This window comes from Mirounga angustirostris, unplaced genomic scaffold (assembly GCF_029215605.1).
Source record: "Mirounga angustirostris isolate CCGP_5_RB_7025 unplaced genomic scaffold, mMirAng1.0.hap1 SCAF_10, whole genome shotgun sequence".
Lineage (NCBI taxonomy): Eukaryota > Metazoa > Chordata > Mammalia > Carnivora > Phocidae > Mirounga > Mirounga angustirostris.
The window spans coordinates 134,330,683-134,357,703 of NW_026991718.1; the positions used below are offsets into that span (position 1 = coordinate 134,330,683).

At 47.1% G+C, this 27,021-nt stretch overlaps 1 protein-coding gene across 3 annotated transcripts in view; it reads left to right on the forward strand.

Annotated features, from left to right (window-relative positions):
- GNAS (GNAS complex locus) overlaps positions 1–27,021 on the forward strand; it is a 53,853-nt gene that overhangs the window by 5,502 nt on the left and 21,330 nt on the right. The window lies entirely within an intron of this gene.

A 27,021-nucleotide genomic window follows, 5' to 3' on the forward strand; every position in this document is an offset into this window, starting at 1 on the left:
CTGAAACAGCCTTGGGCAATAAAAATGTGGTAGGACCCCATGTCATAGGCAAATAAACCGAAAGCTCAGAGATTAAATGTCAGGGACTTCTGCTCAAAGACTGCAAGGTAAGTGAAGGAATCAAAAGTTTCTAATTCAGATAAGACAGTGCTTAACAAAAAATGTGGTAATAAGCGATGAAGCATTATTTAAATGTAAAGCATGATTGTGCGTGTGCTGTGTGCTCTTCAAATCCCTTGTCAAATGACAGGTGTCTAGCAGTCTTCTGCTTTCTGAAAGATAGCCAAACCCAACAGATCTCGGTTATAAATGTCCATTGAGTGTACATGACATGTGAGCTCCCCCATTTCTGAGATACCTGTCATCGCTACGGTGGTATTTGGTTTCCACATTTGCTTTAACTCATCTGCCAACACTGCAGTCGTAGTTTGTTTATTGGACTTTGTTCTTTTTCAACTGCAGGTTTCCTTTAGGATCCTCTGTGGTTTTCTTTAGTGGGGTCTAAAGCTTTTCTTACTCAGAGTTCCACCAAAAAAATAAAATAAAATAATAATAATAATTAACAATAATACTAAAAAGTGGGCTTCAGTGCCTAGCTCCCTATATTTACAGTGTTAGAGAAGCAGACTGCTTAAAATCCTGGCCTGGATCTAATAACCCTATTAAAATAACTCTTGTTTTAATATTCTTCATAGTGATTTTTTTTTTTTGAAGTATTCCTTACTTTTAGTTGGGGCTTAATTCCTACCTAGCAAAAGTTAGTGCATAGTCTTAGAAATCATGTTTGACTTTTATGCAGGAACGTTGGTATTAAGCAAAAAAAAAAAAAAAAAAAAAAAAAGTATATTTTTTAAGAGAAGGTAGCCTAATTGCCTAGATTTGAAATTCCTCATACTGTCATGCCTCTACTTCTTTTCAGAGTCCTTTTCCCCACCAAATAAAACTCACCCTCACCCCCAGCAAAATTGTGGCATTCCAATGCTTCTACATAAAGTAACTTTCAGGAGGCACAGAAATAGCCTTTCATTCAATAGAATTAAAATTGGTTTCTACACTTCTTGGTTTCTTTAACTGGTGGCAGAAGTGTTCTTTCCAAACCCACCTTGTGCCTCCTGGGGTTCCTAGTGGAATGTGAAATTAACATGCCACTTGTCCATTTCAAAATCAAATTTCTCAGGAAGATTCACAGTTTTCAAAATAGGGAGGGCTGTGCCGACTGATAGGACAAGATTGCCCCCCACCAAGTGAAACAGTCAAGCATTGGTCAGTGTAATAATTAGCCCTCCCCAGCCCTCGTGTCCCCCAGTAACAGGGACTCTGAGACTAAGGCTCTGTTGACACCCTCCTTAACAAATTTTCCTGAATTACACTGGAAAGGGGTTTTGTTGCATCAGGTTCCTATTCTGGCCTGTGGTTACCCTGGGCATGAGATCTTGCCTCTTCAGGGACAGAGGAGAATCAGCCTGAGTCTGTCTCTCCTTGAGAGCCCTGCTGAAGAATCAACAAATCCTCAGTGGCCTTTCTAAAAGGACAGGTGGGATGCCCCAGATACAAAGTACCATGGGGGTAGGCCAGGGAGCCTCTGAATGAGGAAGAGGAGGGGCATTTCTGGAAGAATCAGAGGTAGACATGTCATTTTTCCATGACTCCTCTAAAAAGAGGACCAGATACAGAAGTGAAGTTACCCTCTAGAAATTCTCAACCCTGTGCCTAGCACGGGCAAGTGCCCAATAAATGGTAACCATTGTTTCTAGAAATTCTCTTAGACTTTTCTCTCCCTGCTCCAAGTAAGATTTTGGGGTTTTTGTTTGTCTGTTTTCTGTATTCACCATGAGACTGTTAACTTGTAAATTCTGAAAGTACTAGGCACCCATTCTTTCGCTACATTTCAGAGTACACTCTTTGTACATACTTTATAAAAGTCAGCTCCAACAGGAGACAGATGACACCTTGCCAAATTTAGGGTTGTGTGAAGTCACTCTCAGGTGAGTGACCTGACCAAGAGAAGATGAGGAGAGACCCTGTTTTTACTTGTCCTGAAAAAGTTTCCCCCATCCCCCTTTCCTATCCCCCCACTCCCCCATCTCCTTCTCTTTTTATTATTTATATTATCCTCCAATCTATAAACCAACTCCGTACTGTGGTTGAACCCAGGGACCTGAGCGCAGATTGTTGGATGTTTACTACACATACAAAAAAGAAAAAAAAAAAGATTGTTTTTAGTCTCCCTTCCGACAGCCAGATGATGAAGCAGGCCAGGTGGTGGGAACTGAAGATGAGACCTCCAAGAATGAGGTAAGAACAACAAGAAAAAGCAATGCTTGACGTTTAATTATTGTTGATCATCACACGCTCATTTGGGACCCAGGATGCTCTGGTCTCTGACAAACAGTGAGCACACAGGTGCCCACCTTTCACGTTAGAATTACCAGCGGGTGGCTCGTGCAGGAACTGGGCGCTGTAACATGGGAAGAATGTTAGGGAACTGCTCTGTGACAGAGTCATGAAAATGAAGGGAGTGTGCCTCTGTTGTACTCGCTTAGAGGGAAAATCCCAAATTGCACTGCAGAGTAATTTGTTAAACCTCAGGAGAATTCGGGAGCCTTTGACTCGTGGAGCTCTGCCCACAGAACTTGAACATTAGATCTTACTAAATGCTTCTTAATGATTCAGTTTGGGGCGAGGAGAGAGGTGTATAAATTGTTATCTGATCCCAGACTTATTATGAGTCAGTCAGCGTTTCCGACGTTGTCACGCACATTTGGTGTGTGGGACAGGGTAAGTACCTTAAACTGCCTTTAATGAGTTGATAATGGGAAGGAAGATCTCTTGCACCCACTTCCTAAGGAGTGCCGTGATCCGGCTCCCCATCCCCGCTAGACCACAGTTGAGTCTAACCGGGAGGCCGGGGGCACCCAGAGGCAGCCCCTTGATTGACACACCTCTCGCCTCCCCCGGTCAACAGACCCTGTCGCCTCCTTCCTCGTTTCTAATTAGGAAATAGAACAGTTTTTCCTTTCATCAAACCAATGGCTAGTGTGCAGATGACTATGAAGGGATTTTTTTTATTATTATTATTATTCTTATAGGAAGGCTGTATTCAGGTAAGTTTGCAGGATTTTTGAAAAGAAAGACTAATGCTCATCCTAATTAATGCCCCCAAACTGAAGTCAGGTGGCAATGCCACCCTGAGTCCAGGGCCAAGAAGGCCTGTTTCACCGGCCTGGGTCCAACTGAAAATGATGAAAACCCCCAACCTGTCGGGAGTAGATGGTGTTACTTAGGAAGGATCTGGGTACTTAAATGCCTGGGACCATGTGAACACATCCTTTTCAATCTTCTCGTCTATGGTAATTCCTAAGCATCCGAAGGACTTAAGCAAAAGCCTGCGAGGTCCTTGTTTATAAAAAGTGAAACCTTATTTGTCATCAGTCCCTTGAGGTTTTTTTTGGCCTTTCTGGGCTTCTCGGATAGTAGAAAGTGTCCATCTTAATTCCTTACAGCCTCTGTCTATATGGGTCCATGAGGCCTATGAGATGCGTAATTAACATATTAATAAAATCATATCATCCGTCATTCAGGGGTCCTTCCGCCCACTGCCCCCACAGGTGTGAATGTTTTGATGACTGACGTTAGTAGGGCCCAGAGATGGTGAAGGTGAGTTGATATTTCAGGTGGCCACTAGATGGTGAGACGGTGTAAGGCAGAAAAAAGGTGTCCCATCTATGATTAAATGAGAGGGAAGGGCACAGGGAGCAGGGGTGGATAGGGTCCTGCTCCACTTTCACCCCCACCCGCACCCCAGGACAAAGCCCACATCTCATAGGCCCCAAAGCTTTAGTCGAACCCAGCCTTTTGTTTGTAAACTGTGACATCTCCCTGTTGGTTAGGCGGTGGGATTTTGGGGGCCTTTTAGGGGCCCTAACGCGAGGGTCCTCCGTAATGGTTCTGCTGTTTTGTCGTGGAAGTTGTCCGTTAGCAGCACTCTATATAGATGACTAGCAGCATCCCTGACCTCTGCCTCCCGGATGCCCATCTCTCTCCCTCACACACACATCCCACCCCCCCACCACTAGGTACACACACAGCGCGACAATCAGAACTGTGTCCCCTGGGGGACAGCAACATCCCCAGTTGATAACTTACTGCCCTAGCATTATCAATATCAAATTCTGGGGAAGATTGAGATCACACGTGTCATAACTTGAGCACCTTAAAAAGAAAAGATCTCTTCAGAGAGAAAGGTTATTGACTCCAGTTACTAATAACCAGTCAGAGATGTTTGCCACCGTGGAGGCGACCCTGCGTTCTTGGGTAGAAGTAATTTCCAAAAAATCGCAGAAAAGAAGGTGACTCCGATGACCCTAAATAGAATAGAAAAGGGAATTATTCCAGGGAAGTAAGTAATGAATTGGTCAAAGACTCTGATTAACGAAGTCAGTCCCATAGCTAATCAATGGGCCAGGATAAATCAAGGCTTAAATAGATTTTAACCCTTACATGATTATCTCTACCACTTACAGGTTCTTTTGTAGCAGGCTGGGGATTCTCCCTCTGTCTGGTGTGTACTAAATTAATTCACTCTGCAGTGTAGAGAAGGATGCCGGGATAATCAGGACTGGTACTCAGATAACTGTTAATATAGCAGCACTGGGTTTGCGTGTGTCCCACAAAACATTAACGGAGCCTTTAATTGGTACTGGGTGGACACACACAAGGATGTAGGCTCTTAGGTGGTCACCTTAGTCCCAGGTCCACAGGGGCCAGCCCAGCTGCATGGAAGTGACCCATAGCCTTTAGCAACTGATATTTCAAGGCAGAAAGTTACCTTGTGGGGTGGTGGGGTCCCACGGAAGGAATGCCTCTGAATGACTACCTGAGAAAGGTAAAATAAGATCTTTTAGAAATAAAACATAGTCGTGTCAGAAGTCATAATCCAAGGACATTTCCTGATCAAGAGTCTTGCACTTGGTCTTGGATAAGGTGGTAAACGCCCCCTCCTCCATCTTAGGGCAGAATCTATAACACGCATCTCTTGTAATAATCATAACAAGACTAAATCATGATTTTATTTTTAAACCGGGGCCTGACCTCCCCGCCCCAACCTTGCACCTAAACAGCCTCTCCCCCAGGTAATTGTTATAGAAGAAGACTTTATTGCTTCTTTATTGTATTTTGAGCTCAACACATTTATATTCTTGCCCCCATCTGGTCTTTCGATAGAGCTGTTAGATCTTATAGATTCATCAGATTGAATTTTTCTTAAGCAAAGTGGTTTTTTTTTTTCCCTTAAAGTGTTTGGAATTTGTGATCTTTGTTAATCACAAAGTCTAGAAGGAAAAAAAAAGTAAGAGAATAACTACTTTCCACCCCCAGCCATCTATATGAATTTAAATACTTTTGCTTTTATTATTAGGATTACTTTAGGGTGAGGGGTAGAAAGTGATTGGTAGTTTGATACATTATATATCGGATATGTAAATTTAAAAATACCATTTTTTTATGTGTTTCGAGTTTAGCTAAGTGAAGTGCCCCTAACTAACACATCCTTATTGCAGAATCCTCGAAATTACCCAAGGCATGTTTTTTGAATGTTGATTTTGACATTTTGCCTGGGACCAAGTACAACATCTTTCCAAGGAAATACTTAGAAGACTCCGGGCAGAACCCAAAACAAATGCCAGACATTAGGGGAAAATTTTTAAAAGTTGGGTTGCCAGAAAACTAATAGCTATTTATAATTAAACATTTGTGTGTGATTTCATTTCTTCCTTTTTGCTGCTAAATGGGAAGCATATTAGATCATTTTGTTTTACAAATGACCAGGGCTGGTTTTAAGATGGACACTTGAAGGAAGGTTCCCCTTTCCAAGTGGGAGTCTTTGGAAATTTTCCTGATGGGATCCAGTCATTCTGGAGCACTCTTAGGAAATCATTTATCGTGGGGTGGTTTGGCATAGGGTGAGCGTATGGTGATTATTCCTTGCTGTCTTCCTGCATTGCCCTGATGGGGGAGAGAGTCTGATCTGATGGGAAAGGGGGTGGGCAGAGGATCCCCAACTTTTCTGGAGGGTTCTAGGTGAGTGGAAAGAGAGCATTGGCTTAGGCGTTAGGGGGGTTTCTCATTCCTGGGACGCTGGTGGTTTCTAGCGCTCTATTCAAGGATCCCATGAATTTGCCAAGTGACATCCAGAAAGGTGATTCTTTAAAGTGTTGACGAGCCTTCATTTTGTGATGATTCTGCAAGAGTAGTCCTGAGGGCCTGCCATGGTCAAGGGAGGGACTTAAATTTGATGGGTGGTCCAAGAGAAAGCCAGGCTGTATCTCTGTGTCCAACTTGAGGTATAAAGAGGTAATGAGTGACCCAAGGTGGGGGGTGGGCGGGGCTTGAGAAAAGGATTCTGAGTAGAGTACATCAAAACCCTTGCAGAGGTCTTATCCAGAGACTTAAGTTGACAGGTGGCAGAGGGCTCATTTTTCTTTTTCTTTCTGATCTTAAAACCTTGATTCCCCAGAGGTGGTGGGGAGGGGTGTCCGACTTCAGATATGAAAGCAGGCTCAAAATTGGGAGTTGATCTTTCATCCTGCAGGAAGAAGGGGTCAAGGAGAAGACCATCGGGGCTTGTCCTGTCCCTGCAGAGGTCTGCCCAGCTCAGAAATGGGAGCAGAAATCAACCTTCTAGGGAATTCTTATTCCCTTCTTGCTTTCCTTTTCTTTCCCCTCTATTTTGAGATTTTTTTTTTAACAATTAGATTATTATTTTAGGGGGCCTCGGAGCAGGAAATAGCTTGTTTTTAAGGAAAGAGGTGAGATTCCCCAACTGTTTGGGGCTGGGAAATAGAAACAGTAAAATAAAGCAAGGCTGTTCAGAGCTGGCTGGCAGATGGCGCTCGGCTTTTACTGTTGGGAGCCTGCCTTTTCAAAATTCACCGCGTGCTCCGCCTTAGGCAGGACTCTGCATCCCCCTCCCCTAATCCTCTTTCTCAGGGACACAGCCCCCACCCCCAAAGCCTAGGGGATAGTTTTAAAGATTTTTCAGTTGAACAACTGATTTCTGAGGACAAATCCTGTCGCTTTTAACTAGTGGTTCTAGAGACCTTAGCCGGTGCGGAAAAACACACTATCACAGTGACCTCCAAATTCCTAACCCCCGTTTGTGCCATCGGTCTTGGGGGAAACAGCTCCGAGACCTTGGGCAAATCTGACTGGGTCCCAGTTTCCCTCATCTGAAAAATGAGAGGGATGTCCTCCTCACTTTAAAACTTTAGTTCTCTTGTAAAAAGTTTAGCACAGGTATGCTACCCCACCCCCCACCCCCCATACACACACCCTGCCTTTAAAGAATCCTTTCCAAAATGGCAGACTGTATAGGAAATTTTAGGCCTATTTGTTGTCCTTTGGTAAATAATTAATAATTTCTGGGTACCCATTGCTGGGAGAGTTCTTACAGGAAGCAGAGGAGAGTGGTGCATCTTTCCCACCCCAGTCAAGGACTAGAAAAGAGAGTCAGAGGTGGGCGGAGGTCCCTCTTCTACCTGGGAAACCCGAGGAGCCTTCCTGGAGGAGTTAGCATTTGAGACAATATGGGAAGATAGAAGAAGATGAGGGAGTAGAATTTGGGATGGAAGCTCAGTGCTTTCTTACAAGAGAACGTACTGGCTGATGATGAATTCCTATTGTTGTTTTTGTTTTTGTTTTTGTTTTTCACTTACGAGGGTGTCCTTGGGTTTTTCAGGGTCTCTGAGATTTCAGGGTTGGCTTTAGTTTTTTCCCCCATCAGCACCCCGCTACTCTTCTGTGCCACAAACCCACAATGCACTGAGGACATTCTTGTTGATGAAGAGCCTTCCCTGACTAAGGGTGGGACCCCCACCTTTCACCTCAGGATGTGGGGCAGGTCACCTCTGCCGTCTTTAGACCAAGTTTCTGTGGAGGGGAGGCTAGCTCTGACAACGTCTGGGGCCAGGTTCCCTGGTTCTAAAAAGAACAGGCACCCTTTCGCCATTTCCTTCCACCCCTGTTCCCTCCCTCCCTGCAGTGGCGCAAATCATGAGGTCATCCATCTGAGAAGGGCCACGTGAGCTTCTCATGCGAGGCCCTCCTGAGCCCTGTAATGGGAATTCATTCCTTCCCAACAAAACTTATCTTCCGTATACCATTCCTAGATACGTTCCCCTCTTTTATAGTTGAAAAGTTAAAAGAACTGAATAAAATGCATTAATTTCAGGCAAAAGCTTCCCCCACCCTGCTATTAAAATTCTTTTAAGTTAACAAAGTTTATTCCAACATTCCTGTCTTAAGCCCATAATCTTCTGGGGCTTCTTTAAAGCCTTGCTTGCTCTTTTTTTCTCCCTACACCTCCCAACTTATAGCCCTGAACCTTGGCCAAGGCAAGTGGCCATGGAAGCCCCCGGGGGTGTGACTCAGAATTTGGAGGGTACTGGGGAACGGGACAGGTGGGCTGCCCCTGTTTAGAACACCTTTGGGGGGCCAGTAGAGCTCCTCTCCCACCAGAGGTCAGCAGAGAGCTCAGAATGGCTTTGCCCGCTCACAGGAAGTGGGATCACTTAGAATTCTCTAGATGGAATGTAGGAAGCCCTAACGGAAAAAAGCCCCACCTTTCAGGGGTATGTTAGGTTGGGGTCTCATTTTGTCCTGGATCCCTAGGGGGGTTAGTTTTGACACCAGTCCTGCCGTTCTGTGCTTTGAGGGGGCCGGGGGCCTTCGGTCTGTTCATTTGGTGGGTTTCTTTGCCATGCCCCCAGGCCCCCAACACGTAGGCCCACACAGACACCCTTTTTCCTGACAGGGGACCTCGCCCTCTAGATCTCAGAGCCTCCCACATGTGACCAAACTGCCCATTTGGGTTGCCCACAGGACTGGGAATCTGCCCCTTTCCCTTTTTCTTCCAGAAGGTTGTATTTATTGTTAAAATGACATTATAGTATTACAGGAAATCCCCCTACCCCGCCCTTATCCTGCCATGATTTTACATCTCCTTATCTCCTGTTCTTCAGCTAGATGTATGGATGTTTCTAAAGAGGGTATTAACCACGGTATACAAACCATTCTGTGCTTGTGGCCCCCCCCCCCCCCACACACACACTCTTCCTTAGAGGTTTTCCCACGTTCGCCATTGTGCCTTCCACTTCTACTTGATGGGGTGGGAAAAGGGGAAAAGGAATCTGAATTCCCTTCCTGTTTTTCCTTCTCTGAACTTTTGAAATCCCAGAGTGCTTGCTAACGACGCCCCCCCCCCCCCAAACCAAAGTTAAAAACCAACTCCCCTTAGCCAGGTCTTTATTGTTGAAAGAGAGAGAGAAGGAAAGAAGGTACAGAAGGAAGTGAAGACTTAAACACGGAGATCAAATGAAAGTCTTTAAAAGAGAGAGAAAATGGGCCTTGGCTAAATTTAGCTCTAAGCCACAGACGGGATGCCTGCCCTCTAGGAACTTACAGTCCAGAAGGGAGGATCAGGTTGCAAGTCAGGGCAGTGGCAACAGGCAGAGGATGGAGACCTGCCAGCCTCCTGGGAGCGGCCCGCACAGCTGAGGGCCAGACCGGGAGCAGGAGTGGGAGGCATCATCCTCCCCATCCCTCTGTGCGCCTAGGGTCTGATGTTGGTGCCAGGAGCCCCCTGAGTGGGACAGGGACTGGGGGGCTGGAGGTGTGTGCCAGGGAAAGCCTGAGCTCCGACCACAGCCTTCTCTCACACACAGTGGGCCCTTTTCTGCCTCCCCAGATTCCTCTCCCCATCCTACAATGATTGTTGGATTTCTGGAATCTTTTTTTTGAAATTAGGAATTAAGCCCCTTTCCAAGCCGTTTTCACATGCCTTGCCCCACTCGGTGGTTTGGTTTTGCTTTAAGAAATCTGGCACACAATGGACCTTTTTGTCCTTAAAAAAATCCAGTCTTCATGAGTTCTTTGATTCGATAATTACTCAAAGCAAAACAAAGCCAATCCTAAAGTTAAAAGCAAACACCCTGTACATTACGTATACATCTCAGATGTTGAGGAAATCCTTAGAAGTTTACAGGTTGGTGTCCTCGAGAATTTGGCTCCAGCCAGACCCAGTATAGGCATTGTTTTCTTTTTTGTTCCTTCCTTCCTCCCTTCCTTCCTTTCTTCTCCCCCCCCCCTTTGGAAAAACAAGTTTTATTCTCCTGGGTATGTTCATTAGAGAGGGGAGACATTCTATTCAGTACGGAAGAATGGGGGGAGGAAGAAGGGGGAGCAGGGTTCTGCAGGAGGAGACACAAGATTGATTGCTCTGTGCTGGGGGGTCGAGAGTGACCATCACACCCAGATGCAAATCTCTCAGGCTGTAACAAGGAACAACACAGCAGACCTTCAGCTTCCTGGAGTTAGTGGGGAAAATATTTCGTCAGCTGCTTTTCTGTCCTGCACTTTACTCATTAACTCAAGTGAAAAGAAAAAAAAATCAAAGTCTTGTCCTAATTTGTTGCGGTGGGACCCCAGTTCTCCCAAATTTTTGCCCTTTTTTGTTTGTTTGTTTAAAAAAGCACAGCCCACGGAGGCAGAAGGGGGTGTGCTGGGTAGAATGTGCCTCAGTTTGCTCTCAAGGCTTAGCTTCTCTCCACCAGGAAAAAGTTCACGCTCTTCCCAAGTGCCAAGAGTTAGGAATGTGTTACTAATTGATTTGACCTAAATTTGTATTGCTTTGAGACTTAGTAAATGGTCGATTAGGGGCCAGCGGGGGGGAAAACAACAATTGTTATCCCAATGGCCAAGAAAAGGGACTCGCCACAACTATGTTTATAAAACGGGCCTTCTATGACATTTAGGAGTTGTTGCTGGGGTTGGGGCGGGGGGGACGGGGTGTTGGTGGTTTTTCAGAGAAAGAGAAAGGTTGCTGGGAAGTGTTTAATGTGAATTTAGCATAAAATGACACGCCTGGCCGAGGAAAATCACGTTTCCAAATGAAAACAGTTGTCACAAATTAATTTTTCAAATTCTTGACTATTGGCAGATCTGAGGTTTACCTCATATGCAGAATTATGTCCAACTTGGCAAAGAGCGTGGAATATTGCCGGGTTCTTGGTACATTCATACCCATTTTCCCTCACTGATAAGTTATTTCCTCATTGGGGGGTTCAGTTGAATGTCCAAATAGCTTTGTTTCCTTTTTGCCTTTCTAGTAGCATCTCTTAGCTCGCGGTAGCCGTGGGTGTGTCCGCCAAGCCTCTCAGAAGGACAAAATCCTTGCCGGGTCGGTGAGTCTGCCTTCACTTGGGCATTTTCATTCATTCATTCATTGACTTGTTCACTGTACACATATCGAATGCCTAATATGTGCCCTTCCCCGTGGGGATGACAAAGGTATAAGACTTGGCGGCTACCTTTGATGGTCTTACAATCAGAAGGAACCCAGGAAGTCTCTGCTGAGGAATGAACTAGGGCAGAGAGAGAGAACAGTCCAGAGCAGATGGAAAGACGGTCAAAAAAAGACTGACTTCAGAAACCTTTCAACACTTCTTCAAGCTGGTGGGGAAACCAAATCAGTGCTTACATGAAATTATTGTGCCCTGATCATTAAACCGCAGAGAACCCGCCAGAGCTGCTTCGGTCAAAACAAACAATGGCATCTACATGTTGGGCAGGTATGACAGTGTGGATTTCTGTGTCAGTCTGAGGCTGGAACTTTGTAAGCTGGCTGGGATGGAGCCCTCTGTAGCGGGGTGCCAAGGCTTGCTCCCGGGGCCTCCACGAGGCCTTTCTCCCGCGGTGTAACCCAGGGGCAACTGGCGAGCCGGGGTGGGAGGGGGTAGGGCACAGGTGTGCTTTCCTAGGGGGCTGCGGAGGCCTGGCCAGGGCTGGTGCAGACAACTGCCCTTAGTCAGCCCTTCTGTCTTTCCTGCTCTGTCTGGAGCCAGGTGGTGCCTCCCGGGATCTTCTAGGACTCAAAACTCTCTTAGGGGATGGGTCCAAATTCTTCTACCGAACCTTAGAATCTTCTTCGGGATTCCTGTTCTGAGGGTGGGATGGGAAAGTGCTTGTCGTTTGCTGCCAGAGGTCCTGATGGACTGAGGAGTGCTTTTATCTTAGCTTCTAGGCTGCCCTTTATTTTAGCTGCGGGCGTCCATCTTGGCCCCAGGCCTCCGTCTTGGCCCCAGGCCTCCGTCTTAGCCCCTGAACTTTGGGCCTCTTTTTCCTGTTCTCTGATGCAAACAGAGAGATTTTGTATTCAGGTAGTATAATTAGTTCCCAGTCACTGTGGAAAGAAAACACACCTTAAATTCCAGAATTAATTTCCAACTTTCCTTTAACAAATACTTTTATCTGTGCGTTACTCTCGGAAGAACATCTTACCTGTAGGCCTCCTGTAATGCTCAGCACCTACGTGATCTTTATATAAAAAACAAATTTTTAATGTGTGTCTACAGATAGAGATTCTTTGCTTTAGCTATAAGACCAGGGACATGCTTCTGCGTGGAGGACTGAATGACAGGAACTCTCAGATGACAGGGACTGGTTTTGTTCCCAGAGTGAAGTTCAGATTCACAGCGTTAAGTTTTGGCCCCCGTCGTTTGTAACATTGAACGCTCTGCACCCGAGAAGCACGTGGAGCCATCAGTGTGACTGAAAACTCGTTTCAGGACTTGCCTACTCAGAAAAATCAGTCGCCCAAGTTACTTTGAAAGCATCCTTTATGACAGGTCGCCAGCTCTGTAAACGCATTAGTTTATGGGCAGTCGGCCTACCGCATTACAAGGACACTAACAAAGCGTTGTCCACCCCGAGAGAAATGATGGGCAGAGATGAGGGCACCAAGGCTGTGAGAAAATCAGTGAGCAGGTGGGCCCACAGCTGGGCCTCGGGCCCTGGCTTCAGAGTCCCCTTGCAAAGAGATCCGAAACAGGGATGCCTGTGTTTTGTGTTCTGGGCCCTCTGAGATGAGCCTCAGGCAAATTTGAGAAGTGGAGACTGGACCCCGGGCCTCCTTACCTCCCTGCAGGTGGCTGTGTTCGGTTCAGTTAATCCCATTAGCTGGCAAAGGCTTACAGGGCTACCCTTAAGGGAAATTTGCATTTTAATAAAGAGCTCTGTGAGGCCAAAAGAAAAAAAAAAAAAAGGCAGGGAGTCACATTTTTAATGGTGGAGTCCTTAGAAGTAGAATTCTAACTGGAGGCATTGGGAAAGGATAGGGGAGGGGGCACTTGGGCAGTGGACTTCACTCCTCACTCCTTGTCCCAGGCTGCACCCCCATTCTCCCCATCCTGGCACCCCCGCCCCCAGTGCGGTGAATTCATTGAATTGGCTTTTTTCCCCTTGTGATGCTTCCTCCCCCATCCCCCAGCTCTCCAGGTGCTACAGGGTGCCATACCGACTTCCGCTCGGCAGTGGGGGGTTGGGGGTGGGCATCCGAGTGGCAGAGTCAGGTCCAGATTGAAGCCTTCAGGTGCCTGACTCATTCCGGCTCAGGTCGATAATAACAAGCCCCATGTTTTCCTCCAGCATCCTCTGCTATGACACACAGAACAGTCAGGAAATAAAAGGCTCGAGTACTATATGGTTGCTTTGCTTTCTTTAAAAAAGAAAAAAAATAATCATGTCGGGGGTGGTGGGGAGAAGGAGCAAGGAGGTAGGAGGCCAGGCCGGCAAATAATCCAGCAGCAAAAACAGTCTTGTTGCCCGGATGTTACATAAACAGCCCCCCAACTGTCCTGCGTTACAGCCTCGGGAAAAACTGGTGCTTAGTGACACTTGGGTTGATTTCACACCTTAGCTTCCAGTTACTCAGAGGTGCATTAACAACTAATGATTCAGTTGAGGGAGGCCTGGATTGCCATTTTGACTTGCTAGATATTAGCATACCCTCATAGAAACCCGGAAGCCTGCCAATTAAGCTCCCCAGTGTAACTCAAAAGGGGCCTTTCCAAGATGTGTGATCTTTAGGAAAAGGAAATTAAGCTAATTTTGAAAAGCTCCTGACATACGAGTTTCCTTAAAATGTAAGTAGTTGAAGGCTAGGATGAATATTATGATTTCCTCACATAATATGTATTTGAACACATGTCAGGGCTTCCAGCGGCAGAGCTCAGAGGTACTCAGGGCCGTGGGCTCTTTCTTTCTTCTTTTTTCCTTTCCTTCCCAGTTTTTTCCTCTTTTCTGTCCTTTGTTTTCTCAAACGTTGACATGCACCCCACCTGCAAGGCTCTTTGCAGAAAGTTCTGCAACGGTCAAGGGGATGAAAGTGATGTTTTCACCAAACCAGAGGAGACGCCATTGCCGGGACGAGAGCCCGAAACACTGCAGTGTCCCTGACAAGCAGGGGTGTCACCCAGGGGCTCGGTGGCACTCGGCTGGGAGGAGGAGGGCATTTAATTATGCGTGTAAGTTACAGCTTTATTTCAAACGCAAACACGCAGGCCGCCGCCGATATTAAATACAGTCACGCTTTTCCCCGGGAGCGTGAAACGCATTCGGATTTTATCTTCCCAGATCCAGAACCTATTGACTTCCTCCCAACAGCTTCCTCCTGCCTCTCTGCTAAGTCAACGGGGGAGAATCAGCCTCCCCATGGGGCTGAATTGTGCACCCTGACAATGACTGGTAATTAGGGGCCGTGCGTGGAGCGGAGCCCAGAGGTAGCTGTCAGCACCGCTCCTGCCCGTTAAGATGGCTTCGCCGGCACCTTGCTGCAGAGAGAGGCCGCTCGAAACATCGATTTCCGCCCCCCCCCCCCCCAAACCCTCCCAAGGTTAGGCTTCTGCCTAGAACTCTCTGCTTCCAGCTAAAATTTCCATCCCCAAAGGGCCTGATTTCAGGCAGAGAAAGGACCACTTTAGCAAATGAGAGAAGAGGAACGAGAGGGTCATTTCAACTGCAGCAAAAATCAGCCATGCCATTTTCCCTGACAGCACTTTAATTATGATGAAAGAACAAGATGTTTTTTGGTTTTTACAGAGGAGGCTTGTGGCGGGGGAAGGGAAGGGACCTCTGGAAGAGATGTGAGCTGCAGAGCGGGAGTGCCGAGCGCCTGTCACCCGTGTGATGGAGACCCTGGGAGGGGGAGCGAGGGCCCCCGCCCGCCCGGCCCGCAGGAGCCCCGGGTCCCGGCCCCAGCTCCGTTGGGCGCGCCTTGCTGTTTGTCGCCAGGGGCGAAGTGTGACTAGGAAGGGCCCACAGGACAGAAGTCAGCAAGCTGCTGGGTGCTGGCCTCTCCCTTCCTTCTGTGGTGGTGAGCTGGGACTTTCACCCCGAGGAGGAGGCCAGCCTGCGTTCTGCTCCACCGGCTGCGAAGGCAGCAGAGGGGTTTCAAGTGGTCACACAACCCGTTGTTGAAAACGGTGTTTTTTTCCTTAAAGTCAGGTGCCTGAGCCACATGGATATCCAGGGGCCTTGGAGCTGCAGGGAGAGCCAGGGACTGATGCTCTGATGGGCAGAGGCCATGTTTTAGAGTGGGAAGAGAGTTAGAAAGGCAGATGTTGATAGACCTCATTCAGCTCGGGGCAAGCATCAGGGAAGGAGTCCCCTTGTCCCCCTGCCACCCTCCCGGGCTTGTCTGTAATCCCTGCCCTGATTAGGCGTTGGGCCCATGGGGAGCCCACGGAGTGGGTTGCCACAACCCCTGAGAGGGGCCCTGGGATTGCGGTCTGGCAGCGTTCAGAGGGAAATGGTAAAAGTGAATACTAGATGCGCTCTCAGCTGAAAAGAGCCTTAGCTGCTGTGAATGGGAATGTGAGCAAGAGAGGAGCAGAATGCATCCAGGTTAGCTGTGGGGTCTGCAGGATGCAGGGAGCAGAGGGGAAACACACCAGACTTAGAGGGTGCATATTCCCTGCTCCTTTTCACCTCCCTGCTCCGTTTAGGGCTCTTTCATGCCACGCACCGTTCGGTGCTGGCTGTTTCCAAGCCTCCAGCACGGAATTACACAGAGCAGGAGACATGATTTGAACCTGCTCATCTCGGCTGCTTTTGTGTAACTGAATTACACAATGTCTCGTTAAAAGTGATGTCGCCGCCGCTGCCGAGCGCCCCGCGGCCTTGAATTAAACACCGATGGGCATTATTTCCCTCCAAGGAGGCACTCTCTGCGGCAACTTCCCCCAAACAATTTGTGATTTTCCAGGGCTCCTTATTCCCCTCGCTAAATTGGCATGCTGCTAGAGACACTTCTAATTTTGATGATTATTAACGGGCAGCGGATAATGAAACAGCGGGGACTTAGGGCTTTGTGGTAGATGAATTATGGACATTTACGAGTACAACCACTTTATTTCTCGAACTTAACAAGAGGATTAACAAGCAAAATGCCACATCTGTAGAATCTTAGAGGAGGGGGCTGCGGTCGGGACTGCAGGCTGGGCTGAGATGCCTCGTTCCCTGGAACCACTGCAGTCTCCCCGTCTGAGCCAAGCCGAGATGCAAATTCTTGCTCCATCCAGATACGCGGCGATTCTGCCTGCGACAGAGATGGGGACACCATGATCGTGCTGATTTCAGTGGACCAGTTGAGGGGAAGACATTAGAAAAATATGTCTAAACCCATTCCCCTCCCTTTTCCCTTGGAAAATAATATTAGGAACCGGCAGTTCGGTCTGCAGGGAGAAACATTGGAGGACAACATCTTGACTTACAACCCTCGGGGTACTTCGATATTTTATTTTATAGTGATTTTATAGTTTGGAGGAACAACAACAACAAAAAACCAGACAAATAAGATACAGAAGCTGGCAGAGTCGGGGGGGGGGGCGGGGGGGAGGTGGGCGGGGAGATGGCGGTCAAGGCTAGCCCACTTTAGGAGATTATGCCTTTCCAATACCAGAATAAGGACAGAGTGAGGATTTCATCCCCTCTTTGAAAGAAATAGGCACTTCGGGGAAGGGAAAATATCCCGTTCTTTGAGAAACACGGTGAGGCGATCGGTTAATGTCAGGCGGTGGTGGTCATAATCCTGTCTGGAGAATTGGTCTCATTTTTCATGTCAGAGTTAATATTGGTTGAGATTAGATGGCTTCTTAATTTAGACCATTTACGTTTTATACAGTGCTAAAAAGGAGGGCTCAGGCCACTGTGGGCAGCAACAACACCAAATAAATAGGAACAATATAACCTTTAAAAACATCCATTCTTTCTGCTATGGCTTTGTTCTGGCAAATTTTGAGTCATTTAGCACAATCTGAAAACTCGGATTTTCATTGCTAGAAAAATGTAATGCTTTCCACTGTTCCTATCGCTTCTTCTTGCCCACAAATTTCCTGTTCTGGTGACCTTCTTGACTTGAGTTTTTTGTCGTCTTCCCACCAAAGCATCCAATCAATTTGGTCAAAAATGTAATCGTGAAAAAGCATCTGGTTGTTTTGTCTACAGACAGCCCGTTTGCCCGAATATCTCAGAGGAACAGCTCATCCAGCCACCTACCCTGACATCACCCCAACACAGCCCAAATGCCGTAGATAAACTTATTTTTCGGAACCAGAGGGAAGAGACCTAGGAGCCAGGCTGCGCTCTGAGGGACGAGGAAGGGAGGGCATGAACAAGACATTGGAGTCTCTTGCTCTCTCTGCAGTGGCCGTGGGAAGTCTGCCGAGGGACGGTGGGGATGAAGTAGGAAGCCGATGAAGGCAGGCGCCGGGAGGCAGAACGGTGCCAAGAGACATCTTTACAACTTGGCTCTCGGCAACATCATTATCAGGGTCAAGATTTGTCGGGTGCCTGAAGCCATCTTAGAATTTAGAGGAAGCTGAAGCCACCAGCCCTTGTTTTGTCTTAGGTTACAACCAGCTCAGTCCCACCAGTAAAAACTAAGGATGATAAATTGTAGCTTTTATAGAAAAAGAAAAAATGTCCATGATTCAGTTTCTCAAAAAAAGCAGATACCCCCCCTTTATCTCAAAGTCACCCAAACTAGAACTAGATCATCACTCTTTTCTCTTTTTCTTTCTTTCTCATATGGATAGCCAATTTAGACTCTCAGGGCTGCATTTTCTCCGGCTCTTTCCATGCGGTCAGCAGCCAGGCAGGTGGAGGAGGAAGGGGATGAGGAGGAGAGGCAGGAGAAGGGTCCGGGCTCCCTTGGCACACCTCCCTCGTGCACTCCAGTCTCATGCACTTCATGTCTATTTGCAAACAGCTCAGACCAAAGCAGAGCATTGATACTACCCCCAGATGCTGTCTCTAAACCAGTCTTACTTTCCCTCCGGGGCGCAGGCAGGGCAGAGCCCAGATGTGCTCAGACCTCCGAAACCACCCAGCCTTGATCCCTTATTTTTATGTTACAGTTACGGAACCTTGAAAATGTGTTTTCAGCAGTTTACCCCATACTGAGAATTTCAGGAGAGAAAGGTCAAGAATTGATGACTTAGATTTATTAGTAGCCCCATTAGGCAGACCTCAGAATTCTAATAATGGGTCTTTGCCAGACAAATCAGTGTCACGTTCCTAAAAGGAAGAGAGTGACAGCTGGGTGGTTTCACAGAATTACCAGGTATTGGGAGGAAGGTTAAGCAAGGGTTCCATCATGATAAGTTAGAGTGATTTTTTGTTTGTTTGTTTCCCTGGGGTCTGCGTGCCGCGAGTAGCTTTTTAAAAATTTTTCATTTGCAAGACGTGCTGTTTTGCTCTGCACGTTTTAGAAATGACATGTATATTTTTCTGCCCAAATCTCTTGCCTTTGGCGTCCATTTTAGAAACTAGGTGTTTGTTGCAGAATTCTTTCCTTCAGTTCTAGTCCTGTCCTCCTCCTCCTTTTTCTGGAGTTCCCCTCCCTACTCTCTATACCCTCAGTAAATCTAGCAGATGAGTAGCTATGCCAGGTTGAGGAAAACACATTTATTTAACACATTTAAAGATGTGCAAGGAAAATGAAATATCAAGGTATTTTATATTGAAGATTCAAGTGTTAAGTGTCCTTGGGGATCACACTAGTCAGTCAACAGTTCGGGTTTTTTCACATTTTGCATTCAGCCAACTCGTGGCAGCTCATTGAAATGATATATTTAGAGTACTTACTGACTTAATTAAGAGGAAACCATCTAAGAAACTCACTTTTAAGGCTGAGAGTGATTTTAAATTACCCTGCTCTGGGGCGCCCCCCTGAGGCATGGGTTAATAACAACATGGTAGGAATTTGGGATCAGTTAGGTTTTTCTAGACTTGGGGATGGTTTTAATGGCGGTGAGTAAATGGAGTATCCATTTAACTTGCAGATTAGGTGTCTTTGGGTCCCAACTAAGTTTTATATCAACTTCCTTTGAAAGGTTCTTTAACAGCTATGCTTTTGGAAGCAGTTCTGGGGATCCAATTACTAAAGAAATCCTGGTACTCAGAAGGCAGAAATTACCTTTTAAGAATAAGAAGCAAAACAATCTAACACGGCTTTAAGTTGGTCGACACCTTCAGCCATCATCTTAGTGAGAAGCACTTACTGGAACTTACTGGAACCAGTCTCCAAAGTGGGAGATTTGGCAGCATCTGGAGCTGGTCCTCTATCCATCAGCTGTTTGGCACCATCTTGCCAGAAGATAGGACTTGGGGCCTTTGCAGTCAGTGGGACGGACCAAGGAACGCCTTGTCTAGGATCCGTCTTGCCTTGACGAGACACACTTCCTTCTCTTTGTAGACCAGGACACCCTGTGGGAGTCATCCAGTTTGCCTGGGCCAGACTGACATTTCAGAGTTGCCCTCTTCCCAGCGTGCTGATATCACCCCCAGAACTCCCAAGGTTTGGTCTAGAGCCTCACTTGGCTTCTTTCACTGCTTCCAAGTTCCCACGAAAATCAGCTGCCTTCATGGGTGACTGCTGATTTCTCACCCCAGAGAGGACCAAGGGACCCAGTGAAGCCATTCCCCCGTGACCCTCACCCCCAAGGTGTTCATGTCTTATATATGCGGAGGGCTAGTTTTCTAGAGATCTTATATCTTGGTGTTAGGTCATTGTAACCCTGGGACAAAAATAGCTGTAATTAGTATGTTACAGATTAGACTCTGCGTTTCTAGCTTTGTACCACTTCCTCTAATAATACCAATTTTGGTGACACATTTCCTAGAATCCCGGGCTCGCTTCAATCACTGAAATCCTCCAAGAGGCGATTACAGGACAGACAGACCTGTTGCTTTAAAACCTGGAAGGGTTTGGTCCCGGATCAGTTCTCTCCGCTCCCACCTTTGTCTTTCCCCCACCTTCCTGGGTCTCTCTGGATTTTCTCATTTTATGTTCAGGGAGCTATGCCTCCCTCCATTCTCCCCCGAGGCTGGTGTTTTTGTTGACGGCTGAGCACACATGGTCTTCTCTGTCTGTGGCAAAAGGTGCTTGCTTTCCTGGCCGGCTCCAGAGTCCCCACCAATTAACTGGGGGGGGGGGGGGGGGGGGGGAGGAGAGGGAGGGGCGGGCAGGCGGGATTTGAGTGGGGCATCACAACTTCAGCCAAGCTGGGCATACATCAAGTACACCTGTCACTCGAGCCGGTGTCCAAAATTCAGCCCTACGGGTCACAGCTGTGGCATTATTTCAGCATGAGCAATTCAGTATTTAATGTTCCTTAGAAAAATAAATCACTCCAAGCTGCACTGCTCACCTATTAACCCTTAGAAGATTTCAGAGAAGGAGAGGTGGTGTCATCCATAGTTTGCCTGGCTTGCAGGGGTAGCTCGTCCTTCCCGGGCTTGTCTCTCTGGGAGACGGCTTCTTACTTCGTGGAGAGCAGGGGCCGCAGAAGCTGAATGCTCGGCTCTGCTCAGCCCTGCGGCAGCCACAGTCCTCCGGGGGGGAAGTTGGGCTTGCGTTTCATGTCTGTCTTAACCTGCATAGTAAAGGGCTGTGGCTTTGGTCTCTGCCCTCATCCCTGGCAAGTCATAATTTACAACTAAGTGCTGGGACGGGGTGCGGCGGGGGAGCTCATCCTTAATCAGATCTTCTCATTTTATGCACATGGCCCCCAAAAGCAACACAGATTTTTAATTTGTCCTCCCAGTCGCTGGGCCCTTCTGTCACCTGGGTCTTAATAAATGAATTGGCCATCTGCAATTAATCCACGTATTGCGGATCGTTTGAAAGCTGAGTTGTCTGCCTTCTGAAAGAAATTGGCTATATTTAGGCTTTAAGGCAACCCTGCTTTGTGTTCTTTGTAAAGTCAGCGACATTCTTTCCATTTTTTCAGTGTAATTAGCACAAAAGGAGCCGTAATCTGAGAAGGTAGTAGAGACTAAGGCAACCGAGAGGCAGGAATGTTCAAGAAAGGGGCAGAGGCAGCTTTCCCAGTCCTGGGCGGCCTGCAGAGACCCCGAGACGCGGCTGTGGCTAGGGCTGAGGTCTGGAGCTCATGGAAACATCTCCTTCTCATCTGATCCCCAGACTGGTGGCAAAATGCTTGATGCTTTGGCTGAATGATTTTCTCCTCCTAACTTCCAGAGGTCGACAAAGACCTCAGGAAGCCACAGCACCAGCGGGGTTCTGCTGCTGTTGAGTGGGCTCCTGACAGGCCGGTCAGGGTCGTGCACGCTGTTGACCCCGTAACCTTGGGGAGGGGGAGTGGGGGGGTGCAGCCTCGGGGCTCCCAGCAAACCCTGAGTTTCACCAAATGGTGGCTGAATGGAGTTTGTAGGGCGAGGAGGGGGGCAGCCAGGAGGAGAGCCCGGGCTTCTGTGGAGCCTCAGTGGAAAGGAGGAGGCTGCCCTCCCCATATGGGGGCCATGCTGTTTGTGCCCTCGATGGTTTGCTCCCCCTGAAAACAAAAACCCAGGGAAATAGGTGGAGCCTCGCTGTAATTACACATTTTTCTATTTCAGTCTAAACGTGTGTGGGCAAACACAAAAAGATGAAAAGGTAGATCCATGTCTAGGTGAAGTAGGCATGTGACTAATTATGTCACATGAATTGCTTCATTCAGGGTTTACCAACAGCAGATAGAAATGGGACCAGGGAGGGGGCTCCAGCCGGGAAGGCAGATGACACCCCAGCCTGGCGGGAATCTGGGGGGTGGGAGATAGAGGCTAGTAACTAACTGCAAGGCTATTTGAAAATGATCACCCACATTGGGTTAGTGGGTAAATAGAATAAAACCCAAGACATAAAACTTGTATCTAGAAGCTGCTGCGTTTGTATATGTGTGTACACAAAGCAGGATTTAGGGAAAGGAAATTTATTACCTGATTAATCCAGAGTGTTTAACTCTCTAAACTCTTAATTATAGGGGGCTGAATTTGAAGAATTGAATGCAACGGGGAAAGAACTAAAATCTTTAAAATCAGAGCAATTAAAGGGCCTCTTTCATCTGAGGAGGTCTTTTATTTTAAAAAAGATTTTATTTATTTATTTGACAGAGAAAGAGACAGCGAGAGAGGGAACATAAGCAGGGGGAGTGGAAGAGGGAGAAGCAGGCTTCCCACCGAGCAGGGAGCCCGATGCGGGGCTCGATCCCAGGACCCTGGGATCATGACCTGAGTTGAAGGCAGACGCTTAACGACTGAGCCACCCAGGCGCCCCCTGAGGAGGTCTTATTAGGACTTCAGCGCTCTATTGATTGCGCCAACTTGCTTTTTGTTTTTTTTTTTTTTTCCTGTTGATACTTGTTTAGTAAGAAGTCGGATCAAAATGTCATTTAAATAAAGGGACCCTGTAAATGAAAATAGAAGTTAGCTGGCCCTCCCTCCACCACTCCCCATCCTGGATGAGTTTCCATCCTCAAGGCTAACTTAAAACTTCTAAGCAACAGGTTTTGCCATTACCTTGGCCCTCATGAAAAAATTTTCCCCCAAGGGGAGTTAAAGATATTTTAAGTTTAGGAAAATTAATTTTCCTGCTATAGGGCAGTAACACTTGTATAGTTTTTTTTTTTTTTTTCTCAAACCCAGTTATGATCTCCAGTAAGTGGGTCCATGGGTCTATGTTTGATGTCATTGTGCCCCTAATCCAAAGTGTTTGTCCATCTGGAATCTTAAATCAAGGCTAACGTGTGTATCATATTATTTAGGTTTAAGTTTTAAAAGGAACAGAGTAAAGCACATAGTCTCTTTTTGATCGTTTCCCCCTTTTAAGGTAGATGGTGGCTTTGTTAAAAGTCTACTCCCACCCACTCTGGGGCTCTTGGGGATGTGGTAAGGAAGGGAAGGCACTCAGGGCCCTGGAAACTGGGCCTCTAAGAGACCAGAAAACTTCCCTCATAAATGGAGCCCACTCATCAGGGTCAAGAAAGATCAGTAAAGGGGCAACAAGTCCCAGTTGCCTTCACATTGTGCACCACTGTTTCAAGTCGATGCTTGAATGGCATCTCAAAGCACTAGCTCAAGAAATTGGGTCCAAACACATGGGCCAGTGTGGTCCCACATTCCTTTTGAATCAGCTCTGCTTTGAATTTGAAACAAATTGTTTTGAAATTAGTTGGTGGCAATTAAATAGGGAAATTTCATATGGCATATAGTTAAGTCCTTGACTTCAAATCTCCTGAAATGAAGTTTTCCTAACTTAAACATTGTGTTTAGTTTAGAATGCAAGTTTAGAAGTACTTTGTGATTGAAGTTACTAACTAGGGAATATGACAAGAAAAAAAAAATGCCCTGGGTAATCACTGCATTAGATTTTAAGAACTTTATGGCCCCGAGTAATAGGATCTCTTTACCAGGGATATACTGGGTCTTAGTTCTTGGTCTCATCATCTACATAGCACGTTTCAGGTCACATTCATTTGCAATGATTTCAGTCATTCTACGTAAATAAAGTGCAGAATGTGCTTTAAAGACCGAAAACACCATGAAAGCACTAAATACTATTAAAATCTTATAGCTGAGGTTTCTGTTTCAGTGGAAACCTACTTATTGTTTCCTAGGCTATTAAAATATTATTATATTTTCTCTGGGCTCTTTCCATGACCCCAGTGGTTGAAAGGCCAAGAAGAACACCCTTGTCCAAAAACTGAATTACATCATTAAGTGTAATAATATTTTCAAGATTGCAAGCTATAGCTTGGAAGGCATTAGACAAGGCATTCTTACTCTAACAGGAAGATGCAAAAGAGCCAAGGAACACATCCCTCCATAAATATGAAGCTTACAAGACCATACAATTCAAACCTGGACATGTGAATTCATTGTTGTAAAATGTGTTGGAAAGAACTGTTGCTAGGCCATCCCTCTGGGTAGCGTGTGACACCCATCTGTTTAACCAAGCTGTATCGTTAGAGAACCTAGTATTTTAGGTTAAGGGTGTGTTATCCCAACTTGCTGGCTTTGGCATGAAGCAGGTCACCTGAGCCAGGGACCTGTGCCCTCCCTAGACATTTTATACCCAGGACATTCTGGCCCTTTGCCCTTTTCTGGAGCCTGAAGTTTCCACGACTTACATTTCTCCCTGAGCCAAATAAGAGGCCCCTTCCATTAGAAAACTCTGGTTGGACTGTTCCAAGAATTATGCTAATGGATTTCTGTCCTTTCAGAGCGTAAGCCAGGTACTTAAAATGGCAGCGACCTATTAGAATAAATTACTGATTCATATGAAAAGGTCACGCATGGTGGCCTCCAAATGTGAAAGCCTTTTTTAAAAATTAAAACTTTTAAGGCCTGGGCAGGTCAAATGCTAGACCGAAAACTAGACGGTGTCGGCTCGCCACACCAATTAAGTAAAATCTCGTCTTTCAGTTTGTGTCGGGTGAAAACAGAAAGCCGAACAGACCACAAACGAACTTGTGTTCCAGAGTGCTCCGTGTCATTTGCTTACCTGTAAACCCTTGATTCCACCTACTGTCATTTATTTACAAAGTAAATGCTTTATTTGTCCATCAGTGGTCATAATGACATATAGGTGAAACTTACACTAAACCAAACAAAATCCTCTGGAGGACGGCCTGCTAGGTTAGAAGCTGAAACGACTGAAGTCTGACCTTGCTCGATACTCCGGGACAATAGTCCCAATTGCGCCTTGCCTGGAATATGTATGTGTCTGTGTGTGACCTGGGACAGCGTCACCCCTTTCAAAGTTTAGGTGTGATATTTATCCAAAAGGGGGGAGATGGTAACCCACCTCGGGATTTCCAAATAAGGAGATGGTGCATTATAGTCACTGTAGTGATGTGTAGTTACTGGCCTAAGTATCAAGGTTGTATTGGTTACTATTTACCTTGTTCCTCTTAAACACAGTGTGTTTGTGTTTTGCCACATTAGAAGCAGGAAGGAAGATGCTTTTGAACAAATGGAGCATAACAGAAATTTCTGGCCCGTTCCTCCTCCTTATAAGTCTTTGCCAGTTTTTAAAAATGACAGTCAGTGAATCAAATTCAACCAAGAAGTTTTTATTTAATAGAGGAAGATATAAGACTTGGGCCTTGTCTTCAACTAGTTTCTGATCTAGCTGGTGAACGATGGTGAGTCATGATCTCTGCAAAGAGCCACAGAATCGTTGCTCCGAAGGCCTTGGTGCCGAGGTGGCTTACAAGCCCCCTTTGGGTCGATGAGCTCACTATTTTTATCCGCTCTGGTTTAGGTAAAAAGTGTCAACCCTGGAACAGTGGTTCTTTTGAGCTCTTTTCAAAAGAAGGTGTATTTTTGTGTGGAAGAGAGGCCAGAATCCGAAGTGTGATAAAGACCTGGCTAAGTTTGTGCAGCAGCGGGCCAACGGCGGAGAAGGTCGGAGGCCCTGGGTGAGGTAGCCGCTGCAGGTTACGAGGGTCTGGCCAGCGGCTTCTGCTTCCTGTTCTCCATTCCAAGTGTTCTTTAGTGACTTTGAATTGCCCTCTGTTGTCTTTCAGATCCATAGAAAAGAGGCCTTGTAGAACAGGGATAGAAGTGTACCTGATGCGGCCAAGAAAAATAGTATGTGACATCTCCATCTGTCACACCTTTTCTTACTTTTGGGAAAGGGGATTTCAGTCCTTCTGTTGGATGGTTACCAGTATCTGTTTTCAAAGAAAACTTAGAACTGTACACGACAGTTTGCTCCAGGCCTGTCAAAGTATCAGTCACCTCATACCCCTAGGTATGTTAGGTGTGTTTCCATTTACAGGTAGGCTTCCTTCTCTCTTTTCCCCTAGGCATCGGAAGTTTGCCCGACTGTTGAGAAGTCAAATAAGGTCAAAGGTGGGAGAGAGTTCATGACTACTTTGACCACCTGGGTTTACTGGCAGGTAAGCCTGCCACCCACCAAAGGCAGTCGCCATGTCTTAGCCTGATCACCTGGGCTGCTACTCTGGCTCACCTGGGCACAAGGTGGGCCGCATGGACCACATGTACTGAATGAATGAATGAATGAATGAACTGCACCCAAGCAGACACCCCTGTGGCAGCAAGTGGCTCATCCAGGGTCCCAGGAAGAGTGAGCCGGTGCGGCGTTTGAGAACTTTAGCGTCACCACTCTCAACCCAGTGCGCTCCACCACGTCCTGGTGTGGGGACACTTTCATAATAGAGTTATTAAACAACTCTCAAACAAATTCGTGTTCAATAAACCACTTCTCCTTCTGTTCCAGAGGCCCCCGCGGTGCCCAGGCCGGGCCACTGGTAACCAGGACACCCCGGCCCGGGACCTCTCCCGCCTGGGAAGACGCCGCGCACACCGACTCCGCAGCCTCGGCCACCGTGGCTTGGCTCTCGCGTCGCCGGCGCGCCGACTGCCTCCAGCTTCTTGTCGCAATGCTAGCTTTGTGCTCACATAGCGCCTCTCGCCACAAGATCTGAAACCCTTTCCAGGCGTCGCGATTAATTAGTCTTGCCGACACCTACCTCCACGAGCACGCGCCCCGGGGAAGGGAGGGGTGGGTGGCGGTCCCCGCGTGCGCTAACCGGGAAACTGGAGGTAAGGAGGCGCGCGGCCGGGGTAAGCGCCGCCGTCGCACACTTTGCACGCCGCCCAGGGCTACACCACTCACCGAAAATTGGGAGGCAGGTCTAGGAGGCGGGGTCCGGCGCCCACCGCCTTGGGCGCCCCCGCGCCCGGCGCTGCTGCGCCCCCCGCGCCCCCTACCCACTCCCGCACCACCCGCACAATGGCCCGCACCCCCTGGGTGCGCGGCGGCCCGTTTGGGTGCGTCCTCGGCGGGCCGATTTTTCGGCTTCCCCTTCGGTTTATAGG